This window comes from Ptychodera flava (genome assembly GCF_041260155.1).
Source record: "Ptychodera flava strain L36383 chromosome 3 unlocalized genomic scaffold, AS_Pfla_20210202 Scaffold_25__1_contigs__length_14229661_pilon, whole genome shotgun sequence".
Taxonomy (NCBI): Eukaryota; Metazoa; Hemichordata; class Enteropneusta; family Ptychoderidae; genus Ptychodera; species Ptychodera flava.
The window spans coordinates 1,658,571-1,672,419 of NW_027248279.1; the positions used below are offsets into that span (position 1 = coordinate 1,658,571).

General features: G+C 37.7%; 1 long non-coding RNA gene across 1 annotated transcript; it reads right to left on the bottom strand.

The window, feature by feature from the left end:
* Nucleotides 1–335: 335 nt before the first annotated feature.
* On the bottom strand, nt 336–2,211 carry LOC139125492 (uncharacterized). The gene is made up of 3 exons (XR_011550247.1): nt 1,964–2,211; nt 826–912; nt 336–383 (listed from the first exon to the last, which is right to left on the bottom strand). It is a non-coding gene; the product is annotated as an uncharacterized lncRNA (long non-coding RNA).
* Nucleotides 2,212–13,849: the final 11,638 nt, after the last annotated feature.

The following is a 13,849-nucleotide window of genomic DNA, read 5'->3' on the forward strand; positions in this document are numbered from 1 at the left end:
CCAGACTAAGATTCAATATCATAAACCAGGTGCAAGCAAGTGGCTCCCTCATATGATTGATTATAACAATAAAATGTTTAAACATGTCTGTCTGTTGTGTGACCACGACAAAGATAATATGTCACAGATATGTAATAACAGCTGAAATTTAAACAAAACCCAAAGTATTAGTGTAATATGTGGAAAGATGAGGAACATTCATGCCTGATGTAATTATTATCAATGCACATAACGATACTTGATCACCTTTTATAACCGCTCTTTGAATTCCATATCTGAGGGCAGAGTCTTCATTCTGCTTACACATTGTACTCAGGGAATCCATTGTTAATTTATTGGGCTGAAGGCATTTTCTGTATCAAGTATGTTATGTCCTGGACAATCTGTTGAAAAAGAAACAATAATTATCTATTACCAGTAAGTGGAAGTCAATAGTCACATTTGTACAGGAAGTTATTTGCTGAAAATGAATCAGTTTAACATTTACCCGTCTTGAGTGACAAGATGGCTCACAAAATTTGTGTAAGCAATGTTAAAGGACCCAAGTTCAAATCATGCTGTGGAAACATAAATTTGCCTTGAATAACAGAATCAACCATTACATCTTTTTGCCAAAGGATTTGTGAGGTATGTGTCTGTATTAAATCATCTAAGTTGCCAGTTTGAGGTTATATTATCAACATAAACAAGAAATATCATCCATGAAACAGTACGTTTGTTATTGAAAGAATGGCGTGAGGATACCTGCAAATAAGCTGTGGCAAGTCAGTTTGCCTGAAAATCATACAGAAAGGTAGCGTGAAACAAATGTGCAGTTTTACTCACTTTTTCTGGTAAAATGGGCATCTCTTTACTGTGGCAATAGCTCTTGTTGCAGCTATTTGTTGGTTCCCGTCCTATACAGTCTCCGTCCTATACAATAATGACAAAGGGTTATTAAATGCAATTTTCCTGTGAACTGATGGATGACAAAATTTAAAATGATTGCCATCTTTCCGTTCAGGATGGACAATGGCAAGGAGTTATTAAATGCACAGCGGACTACGGACGACGTACACTGGACGACGCATCCATGATCCACCTCTCAGAATAGCCCTGCGTACAGGTCTGTGTGTTCCCAGCGTTATAACTTATCCGTCACAGCCCTGCAACGGTCTATGGACATACATGTAACTGGGGTCTCTGTAGTCCGGATGAGGACTGCAACAAAAACACTGTCTTTTTGGCCAAAATTCTGCTCTATCGGGGCAAAATCCTTTCCCTGCCTACCTTAACCTCCTTACTGACCCACGGAAAGATGCGATTAACTTCTCCTAACATCCAAAACCGCTCGTTTTCTGAAACATAACGTACTCGACAAGTTGTTTACCCACGGGGATCGCCATTTTGAATCTCGCTGCAACAACCCCAGTTATGCATAGACCGTTGCAGGGCTAGCTAGTGGTGGAGGCCGTATAACGCCGGGAACACACATACCTGTACTCAGGGCTACTCTTAGAAAAGCTCCTCGTCGCCGACCCGCTGACACAGTGGAGCTAAGAAAACACATTTGATTATTCACCCAGCACGGACGATTTCGGGGAAACACATTCATTCGCGGTCGTGAAAAGCCATACAAACACGATAAACATACGAAAGGGACAAGCACACATCAGTTCAGCCTGATAAAATGAAATTGAAGGCTAATTGTTACATCTTGTTATGATCATTGATAATGTCAATGAGTAGCAAGCAGTGCTATCAATATTTTCGCTGGTGCACCCGTCCATGGTGTAGCGGTATGTCGAAGGACAATGGCGAATAGTTGTGACAAGGAAATTTTCACTTTTTCCGACAATATTCAAACGCATGTATGTTACTAAAAAATGGTTCAAGCTAATCGATATGCTTTGAGGAAAAAACAAGCCCGGTTTAAATCAATAACTTTGCAAATCTTCCGCGGAATATGCAAAAACAAACTTACGTTTGATTTGTGGATGTTCATTCCAAGACGTCGGTTGCAACTTGCATCTGATCATGACCCGTGAATAGCTATCGTTGAGGTACATAACCAGTTCTTGCTTGCGAAGTAATTCTTCATCGGTGACGGAAGCCATTACTGTCGACTTGTGCCGGAGTACGGAATCGTAAGCGCTGATACGATCGTCAATAACGCCTCGGCTACGATGCGAAGGCCAGTGGAATTCGGAATTTTTGGCGCGCAGTGCAGTATCTGTGTCATGCCACACAGGAATTAATACGCAACTGCCTAAAGTGAAGGGATGGGGATTCCACTAGCCAGCGGTCCCTTTAAGCGTACGATCAATCAACAAGTACTATGATTCTTACATATGTCACGGATATATAATGTCTATAACGAAGTTTACAGCGAGGGCACGAGTTATCGGAACACCAAATTAGGTAATTACCCAGCAACTTAGCTGAGCACTTTGCAATTTGACCTGGCATTTACCTAAACAAGAGTCTGTTTTATTGTCTGAAGACTGATAAGATATCCACCAAACTCAGCAGGCAGCTCCCACTGAGTAAACTGATATGCCTACACAGGAACAACCCATTTTCAACTGGCATCTAGTTCATGGGAAAATTGTGAAAAGGGGGAATAAATATTATGATGTAACACAATCTATTGTACTCATTTTGTGTCCTGGGCCTGAACCTGACAGGTTTTGCCTCTGTATGTTATTTGGAATTGAAACATCGCAGCATCCCTTGTAAATCTAGAGTTACAAAACTCGTCAAATTTACCACCTTCCATGAGCCCACCACCGACGTTGATGGAACAGTCCATTTTTATCATATGATTGTGGTTGCTCCTGACAGTCAGTGTTTTCCGGCTTCAATGTATGTAATTGTGATTAAAAAACTGGTAATAACATGCATATATATACAAAGACAGGACTCAAAATGATAGCAGCAAATCATGTTTTACACTTTACAACATTAATTTCCCTTCAAAACTCTCCCATCAACTACATGCAGCTGCCAGTCAAAAATGTTTTTTGCAGTGTAGGCATATCAGTTTACTCAGTGGAGGAGCTGCCTGCTGAGTTTGGTGGATATCTTATCAGTCTTCAGACCATAAAACAGACTCTTGTTCAGGTAAACGCCAGGTCAAATAGCAAAGTACTCAGCCAAGTTGCTGGGTAATTACCTATTTTGGTGTTCCAATAACTCGTGCGCCAAGTGTAAACATTGGCTTGGTGAATCATTTTGTAAATTGAACTATTTTAAAGTGTAATGTTACAAAGGGTGAAACGACGGTCAAAGGTTAAGGACTTCCTCCTTGTAGGTTGTTTTGGTAATTTGAACGACCGTCTGGATATCAGTTGCATTTGCTATGGCTTGTGTATACTTTTGGCACGTTCAGGGGCACAGAACATCCATTTAAAACATGTCCTTAATAATAAAATGCGTCAGACTTGTCCCAGGATCAAGGCTGTGGCCTGGCAAAAATTACGGATATGCCTACAATCCGGGCCTACACTACAGAGAATAGCATTGATGGCGATTTCAGGTTTGCTACACGCGCGCATTCGGCCATAGTTTGTTGTTGCTGCGTGACTCACGGTTGTGGTAGCATTAGTCTGAGCCATGAATTATTTTGGTTTTTACTTTCGTCGTTGTCTTGGAAAATGTTGACAATCCGACGTATAGGCCCTACATTTATTTTTGCTTGTTAATGAAAGAAAAATGACGTCATTTGAGATCAACGCTTTTTATTGTCAATTAGGCTAATTCCTTCTTTTTGTTTTGATATTTATGTGCCCACAGACTTGAAGCAAGTCCATGACTTTTGTTCAATTGAAAACTTCACAAAATCGTATCGCCCAAAATTAAAGCTAATCAATCTGTTGCACTGAAGGCGCATGGTCCTCACTATCGTGCGAAAGGCCTGTCAAGTCGCGACGTGATGTAAAATTCTGGTTTAGAAATTAACCAGTGACTGATGATGACAATGGCTTGAAAACAGGCCGATTAATTTCATAAACTTGAATGGTTTATACTCAATAATGCCCACAAAGTTGCCACTTGTGGTTGGCTTAAAGATGAGCCAATGAATTTGTCGGTATATAAACAAACCAACGATGCCAGTGGCTCAAATTTAAACCGATAAATTATATTGTCACGGGCTTAAAAAGAAGCCATTCGGCTTAAATTTATACCATGACGGGCTTGATAATAAGCCACCAATGTATTGGTATGAATACACGCCATCTATACTCTGTGTGGTGGCGTGACTTCAAACCTTAAAAACCTTCGTGGATTTCGGGCAAACCGAAATATTTCAACTGGTTCACCCGCAAGCCACCTACAAACCAAGTGGTTATATTTCAAGCCAGGAGAATTTGCAGTATATATATATATATATATATATATATATATATATAGATAGATAGATAGATAGATAGATAGATAGATAGATAGATAGATAGATAGATCGAACGAACGAACGAACGACGAACGAACGATAGATAGATAGATAGATAGATAGATAGATATATAGATAGATAGATAGATCTTCGTACCAAAGCTGAATATTTCCCAGAGCAATACTCCGTAAGACCACACATCTGTCTCCGATGAGTAAACACAGTCTTCAATTGATTCCAAGGCCATCCATCGAATTGGTAATCGGCGCTGTGGGAAAATATGTCCTCATGTTTATATTTTCATGTTTTTGTTTATTTATGATAAGCACCGATTCAATAACAAATACTGTACGTGTACATGTATGTAGAACAGAGTTTATTGTTTGTTTATATCTATAACACTACCTTGATTATCTTCTCATAAGTGACTTGATCCATGACGGCAGTCGAGTATCCTAGTTGTGATATTTTGCAAGTCTGCTGTCCATCAACCATAACGACTCGAGCGGCAAGATGTCTGTGGACGCACTTTTGAAATCAATAAAACAGATATGAATGTAAGTGATGATACAAATCAAAAGGGAAGACCTGATCAGAGAATTTATGTAGATTGTTTGTTATTCCCCTTTCGATATTCGTTAAAGTAACGATTCTACCTGTATTTCCTCCAAAAACTTCATTCCATTTGCACAATCCAGGGAGAATTGTAGAAGCGCCCTATTTTCTGTTTCTTCTTTTGTCAGGTTTCGTAGGAAAGTCTTCAAATTTCCATGATGACAGGGTTCCAAAACCAAACACAAAGGCTCTGAAAATAATTATTTTGTTAGCACTTATATTACCATAGTCAACTGTTAATAACTATGTTTGAGAGACTTTGTTTCGATGTTTTCCTTCATCTCAACATACATCTATAGCATCTCAGCACAAAATATATTAAGTACAACTTTATTTTTTTGTAATTCGTTTGTCTTTTAACTATCAACGTATCTGTTAAACAGAACACTCTTTGCAAATCTCTCACAAAACTTGATGGTTGTTTTTAACTTGAAGACACCGTCAGCGTTAAGTTGTTACCTCTAATTGAATTCGATCCAGAAAGGATGATGCCAATTTCAAATAAACATTAATCGTTACCCCATAAACTAGTAATGAAAGACCTGAAATATTTATCTATTATGCTAATTTACCAAACGTTGTGAATTCGTGAAGGCATGAAAGGATGTTCGGAGTTTTCGGCAATTTCGTCATGAAGTCCACTTCTTTCCAAAAGGCTTTCTTTCCTTCTGCGTCTATAGTGTATTTGGAAAATAAAAAAAGTGAAAGAGTAAGCAGTCGAGAGATCATTAGGAATATTACCATACTCCCTCAAAATCCTTTTACTGTTTCTTCATTTTCTAATTTCTCTCTCATTTCGTTCTTTATCTCCGACTGTCTGTCATCCACAGAAAACATCAAGCAAAAAATGAACATATTACATGTAATGAAGACTGCTCTTAGAACTGTTATTTACATTCCCATACGTCTGTGTAGCACGAAACCGGGGTGTGCGTTCATCGTTTGGTAAAGAATAGTACATGTACAGATAAAACGTAGAAAACTCTATACTGCCTTACAACTGTTAAACTGGTCCTATGAAGATATGAAGTATCACAGGCGCATAAATACATCATCCTTAGGGTACCGTGCAGTCGTTAACGATACGGAATGTTTTTTTTTGATGTCTAAAACTTTAATAAAAGTATAATAATTTTGCACGCGAAATATCCATATTAAGGAAAAATACCATCTAAATTCTTTAGAAGCTTTACAGTGACTGGTAAGACCCTCTGTGACGACAGTTGCAGTTTTGCTGTCACTAGTTTCGTAAATATTCCATCGATTATTGTTTCACCCATTTCCAGGTTATTTGAGACATGTTGTGGTATACGACCAGCATCCGTAGATGGCTGTTAGGAGGAGATACAGATAAAGTACAATAAATTGAATCCATTCAGAAGAGGTGTATATCAAGTACTGGTTGTCTTAATTTCGTAGTCGTAAAGAATGCCAATTTAAATTTTGATTGCAATGTGTAACTGGGTTTATTTTTCTTCAGTGAGATAAATCAATTAAGCAGTTAATGGTCATAACAACATACTATACTATCAGTGTTCAATACTGGCAGAATTGTAAATGCCATTTTCCTTGAGTATTTAGAGATAAAACCTACAGCTATACGTGGTCAAGTCTAACCATATTCACAAGGTTTCATTCTGACTCCAGACTTCATATTACTTACAGTTTTGTATGCAATATCGTGTACATAATCAATGTACATAATTATTTTGTATATCTTTACTTTACTTTATGAATTGTCATTGATTTTAAATTGGATAAGAATGAACGGATGAACGAATGAACTGATGAATGAATGAACGGCTGAATAAATGAATGAATGAATGAATGAATGAATGAATGAATGAATGAATGAATGAATGAATGAATGAATGAATGAATGAATGAATGAATGAATGAATGAATGAAAGTGTAAAGTAAGAAAAGTACGAGTAACACGTCGATAAAAGTACAGCGGTAAAGAAATTATTGGAAGATACAATAATTTTGTCACCTTTTTCGCCATATGGTCTTCATACCGAACTTCGATTCCTTAATTAAACAGAGAGAGGAAGAGTAGAGTTATACACTCTAAAAATAAATGAAAATGAGCTTAAAGTTTATTTAGACTTAATGCGCACCAAAAGTAAGGGTTTTACAGGTTGTTTATAACTAGAAGTTTTACATGCCTTTGTTTCTGAAAACTAGTCCCATATATTCCGTGTTTGTTTGGTGTATATCAGCATATGCACCCCTGCCAAGAAAATAGAGACATGAAGCATTTACAATGGATGTGAATAAGCGACCAGAATTGCCTTGAGTTCTGGAAGTACACATTTTCATAAAATATTGCTTCTCTGTTTTGTAAATCCAAAAAATTGTGAATAAAAAATGTTTTCTTTTCATTATATATTTGCCTCTGAAAGACTCCTTTATCTTTTGTATACTATGATTGTCTGTAAGCATGGGAGCTTTTTAACAACTTATTTGACCATGCAAGGATATTACATCAATTTTATTTAATAACTTTTAATGGGGATGGATCATGAAACCTGAGTTCTAGGTAAAAATAGGCAATACTTATACTTAACTCATTATTTACGCCATTAGCTGAAAAGAAAAGCGTAAATTTTAAACGATTGTTAGTACCAAAGTCACAGATATATTATAGGATCAGGAAAAATAATGAAAAATTCAAAAAGAGTAAGATCATATAAGGAACACTATGTTATGAATGATAAGATCAACGAAAGAACATTATTTTATGTATGAACACAAATATATGCATATGTTACCCATGTTATATGGCTAAATCTGCAACAACAACTCAATTTCAATAATTCTTACCAAACGCATCCCTTGGTAAATCTAAATCCATGTAGTCTTGCCTATTGCTCTCTATACGGTTTGAGTAAATTTTGGTCTGAAAGAGAAAATATCAGCCATGTTTGATTTGCTCTGTTGTTTGATGTGCTTTTGATAAATAAAACACTCTTGACACCCAAATAATCAGCAAAGAACAGTGAGAAATATATACTTTACCCAGGCTTTCTTCATTTCCTGTGCAAAGAAACGAAATAATTTATAACGTATGTTTACTAGTGCACACTGGTGTATTACAGTCAAAGACGAAATGTCTGATGAGCTAATCACAAATACAATCGTTTAAGACTACAATGGCAAGAGACGGTCGAGAAATGGTGTAAATGGAGTTATATTTTAATCATTCTGTAAAGATTTATCAAGTATTGTCATGAAATTTACCTTTTGACTTCTTGTTTCGCATGTATAGGATAATTCCTAAGAACAGTAGTGCGATCAGGACGGCTAACATAACAGCTGTGCCTATGATTGCTCCCGTGTTCGATTTTGATGCAGCGTGAACTGTGTATGAAATATGACACAGCTAGTTAAGCAAGATTAATCCTGCGACATGTAATACAAATGTTAGATATTGATACCGCTTGTAATAGTCATATAAATTTCAGCACATTGCGATCACAATTTTTTAATTTGACGATAAACAGTGTAGCCTCATTTACAACGGCCCTAACACGGTTTATGGTAACACAAAATTTCCTAGTTAGGACGTCGCGGTAAACAGCAACATTAATAGAAGTAGATAGGGGCCTGTAAAGGGTATACAATTTACTGGGATGGACTTTGATTGCTTGACAGCTTTATAGGACAAGTTTCTAGGCCCTAAACTAATGCGTACTGCCATAATTAGTCATGTTGTGGTACGTCTGCACTTGGAAAATTTTTCCTAGGCTTCCTCAGCAAATCCAATACTATGCGATGATATCATGTGTTCGATGCCTTGCTGATGGCATCCTTGAGTAAAGTCAATATTCCTGTATGATGAAGGGTGTCATGTGAATATCGGAAATACAAACAACATCGGTAACTTTATTTGTAGTGTCGTCAATCAATTGTGTTTGGCGGAAGTCTAACAATATGTGTCTATACTCTGTTCTGATCAAGGTGACAAAATAGGGATGTCGCAACATTCCTATTTTTTTAATAGTTAATGTGGCAACAGCTGTGACTTCACATATAGCTATTTGTTACTTTTTTTCCATAAAAATATTTTTGTTACCCTCTGAAGTAAATCTTTGTAGAATGCAATCGTTGTTACTGCTGACGACGTAATAGTGGGGCGGAGCGAAATTGATTTATTAACAGTTACATTTAATATTTTAAAAACTGTGTGTTTAAAATCTGAGTTGCGTGCAATTTTATACGTAAATGGAGTAAAAAAGTTTTTTACGGTAACTATAGAATTCGTTGACGGTTGAATGCGTTTGAATATTATAACGATCATGTCATAGAAATTTTAGGAATCATCATAAAGGAAGAACTGTTTAAGAACAAACAAAACGTGCATATGGATATGACTCACATTCATATTCTAATGGTTCACCACATTCCGAATAGTCACCATTGCAGAAGTATATTCTTAAAAGCACAGAGCCTTCAATCGTTAGTGTAACCCTGTCACAGGGTTCATTGATAGGATCGAATCTATGAATTGTCCAATTCCCATTGCCTACGTACTCGTCCACTCTGATACAGGAACCCTCTGGAGCTTCTATTTCAAGCTCGCCTGAATACTGGTCAAAGTGTACCTCTGAGAGAGAAGGTATGAAAGAAAATAATCATTACGGTAGGAAAACATATTCAGTGTTGAGCAACTGTCGCAATGTAAATAAATGCTTATCGGAATTATTATAACAACATGTTTGATTGCTTCCATTGGCTGTGAGAATAGATCAAGCTATGTCGATACATTCTGGCGAATCAGAGGAAAGTAGGGGTAAATATTTAAGAAACAATATCACCAGAAAGTCGTGAAAACACAGAGATCGAGCACAAAACGCACACAGTCAGGGTATACGAGCAACTTTATTGGAAATTATTTACATAATTCAAGATGTTTGATATAGACTTCATTAGTCACGTTCATAGAATCATAAGGCAAGACGTTTTAGAGAGTGATTACATCAGTTCACCAATGAGATTCACTTTACCGCAAACAGACAAATCCGTGCCATGTGTTTTTACTTTCCTCAGTCACAGAATATCTTATAATTACCAATCACAAAATGCCAAATGTATGAATCCACCTTATGTTTTGAACAGTTAATAAGATAAATAAGTTTGATAATTTTATTTAATTAAACTTTAACAATACGTTATGATACATTGGAGGACCACGATGCAAGTTCATTCAGCGAATGAGCGTTGAGTGATGGTAATACTATTCAGTACTATGTCTTTTTACTGACAGGGACATCTTCAGGCCACAACGATTTGTTGCTGCTGCATTTATTTCATCAATACAAGTTGACAAATTCGAAATAAAAATCGGCACGACTAAGAAGCTTGAATTTCACTTGTTTGCGCCGTCAGTTAAGTTAAAAGGATTTATGGGAGGACAATGTTTTGTTATATGTCTCGCAAAACCTTTCTACGCATGACGGACACAAAACACAAATTGATTTTTCTTTAAAAAAGGACCCCAGCGATATAAAACGCAACGACATCGAGTTTAAATATATTAATAATAAGAAAAAAACGTTCGGTAATATAAGAAGGAAGATATTAAAGGTCATCAATCATTTCAGATATCATAGAAAAAAGAATAGAAATAGAGGTGTTTGATAGACATCTGATACGATACACTTGATCAGGATATGACAGAAATGTCAAGAGTTGAGTCCTTTCCTTCAACTGATTCCCTCACCAAGGATCAATTATGACCTTATTCGGGGCATAACCCTTTGCCTTATCGTTACCCACATACTACATACTTTACCGATGTGTGGCAGTTCTAGACAAAAGTTTGTGGTTTGTTCGTTTCAACACGGGGGCCGAGGTTCATTTAAAATTGAAGCTGACAGTCAAAAATAATCATATTCGTAAAAAAAGCTCACCTTCATGCATGACAGGTGTTGCAGCTACAGAGATAATCAAAGGACGATTATAAATTATCAGTATACACACAAAAGGTTATAAACGGAGATTTTTAAAATGTATTATAACACACCACATGCTCATTCTGTCGCGATTCGCCAGAATACGTCACGTGACGAGAAATAGATACGTGTAGTCCCCACCGGATCGAAAAAAGTGACGTCAGAGGGTATTTTTGAAAAGCTATTTCCCTAGGGAAATAGTTCTGACCAAATTTGGAAAAGTGCCCGGTCACGTGACCGTAGTGTCGTCTGCAGCTTTGCAACAATGGCGGGTGACTGGAACGTGATGTGCGTCCGGGATAGGTGATGACACATTCTCTAAAACAGATTTTCCAACATTTTCCAACATTCCAACAGCGTAGGAACTTGAACAGCTCATCGACGGAAAAGATTAAAGTGCAACTAAGGATGTCGCTAGGTATGCTTAGAATATTTTTTGAAAGAAAATGGTACCACGTTCAACTGAAACCGCTGTATATCGCCCAGTAAAACTTGTCCAAATGGATTGTTGCGGCGCAAAATATCAAAACAAATTAAAAACTGTACAACAATACAACATGAGCATGAGGTGTGTTATAAAACACCTATAGCCTGGTCTTTATTCTGGCTATAGCGCTCGTCTATTACCCCTCGTGGCCGTGTGTTTACCAACACACATCGCTATAACCCCTCGGCCTACGGCCTAGGCTAGGGAATAGCGTTGTGTTTCTGGTAACACACGGCCCCTCGGGGTAATAGACGGGCGCTATAGCCCTCATGACCAGGCAATGGGTGTTTATTATCGAATACAAAGACGAATGCATATTGGTATGTCTCAAACGTACGCGTGTTCGTGTACATGTATACATCAACTACAGTCCCCCTTTCACACTGATATAGACTGCGATCAACAATTAGCCTTGTGGATTCCAACGACAAACTAAAGTAGGTATTTTAATAGGGACCAGTGATCACTTATGTTTTCTCTTCGAATATGTCGTAATTTGGAGCTTAGGTAAATGCTTAGCTCAATTTTTTTTCTTCATACATTCTACAATCAACACAGCCATATAATCTTGACGACACATTGTAGGCCTAAAGCAAAGATTGTTATATTCAGTCTACGATTCATTTTTCAAAGAATGTAGTTTTCTAGGCTTGAACTCTGTCTTTTTTCGTTACTGTCAAATGATAGAATTTGGCAATGCAATCGCCGTATCAAAATCAAAGCCACTCAACTGAAAAATAAATATTTCTACTTACGTAATGTTGAATCTTTTGTTGGAGGGTAACTATGATTTCACCGATGTTGTTAAACTGACAACGGTGACACAGTATTCAGTCATTGCCAGAAGGCCATTGATGGTTTCCGTTATGTTTGTGGTTGGCGCTGTCCTTTTATACCCATGCATTGTTCCACATTCCTCATATTCCAACTGGAATTGTTGCGGCAGTCCACCATCCAAGCCAGGAGTCCATTTAATTCTTAGACTATCCTCAGTCTTATTTGCAACTGTAACATTATAGGCTGGGTGTGGTCTCCCTGACGTTTTTTGAAACATGATGAAAGAGGAATATGGATTAATCATGACAATTTCAACGTCATCGTATAGACTACTGATCCTGAAGATCACAATGTTGAAAAATGTGTTTGGTCGTAACTGCTTGTTAAATGCCTCGATCACTTAAATTTGTCCATGACTCTCGTAGTGGTTTCTCTAACGAATAATATACATTATGAGAGAAGTGTAGAACGTGTTATATTCACGATGGTAGTGTGTTTATGATAAAAAGACGTACGGACAGACAATTGTGTCTGTTTGTTCATCAATATCTATGGTATATCAGAAAATTAACGTCAGCGCTAGAACTTACGAAGTTGAGTCTTTCAAATACAACAATACGGACATAGATCACTGACGCAGGGAATATTAAATGTACACTGCCATAGGAGGTACGCGAATGATTGTATCGCCGATGGCATCTAAATATGTCAGACTCCCCTAGTTAAAGTTCACCTTAACAACAAAAATGCACATAGTACATTAGCCCTGCGTACAGGTCTGTGTGTTCCCTGCGTCATACGGCCTCCACCACAGCCCTGCAACAGTCCATGGAGATAGCTGGGGATTCTGCGTCCGGGAACACAACGAAAAAACGGTCTTTTTGGCTGAAATTCTGCTCTATCGGGGCAAAATCCTTTCCCTGCCTACCTTTACCTCCTAACCGACCTCAGAAAATGTGATTAACTTCTTCTAATGTCCAAAACCTGTCCAAAACCGCTCGTTTTCTGAAACACAACGTACTCGACAAGTTGTTTACCAATGTAGATCGCCATTTTGAATCTCGTAGCAGAGTCTCCAGTTATCTCTATGGACCGTTGCAAGGCTGTGGTGGAGGCCGTATGACGACGGGATCACATAGACCTGTACGCAGGGCTAATAGTACACGCACCTATGCATGGCTGGTCACACAGATTTGGTACCTCTGAACGCAAAGTCGCGAAAACTCTTGCACCAGTAAAAAAAATCCTTATTCGACTATATCACGCCCAGTCTACAACTTTTATCCATTGTGTTTACAGTACAGTGATAAGTGGTGTTTTAGGGTAGAATTTCGGACGTACCTGAGTTCAGTGCGCATATTTTTCGCGGACAACAAAATGTCTTGCATTGGTATCATAGAAAATCACGCGTAGTACGCGTATGATTGCCCATTAATATTAATTTCGTTTTTAATTGACAGCGTGACAGTGATCAAAGTATAGGTACGCAAGCGACTAGCTGCAAACAATGATGTGTTCGTTCAAGAAAATATTTGAAATTCAGTTTAGGCATCAGAGGATACAGCCGTTTACTCTCTACTAAACCTATGACTACTTGTACGTTCTGCTGTGACTGCGATTTGAACGCATAGGTTAGCTTT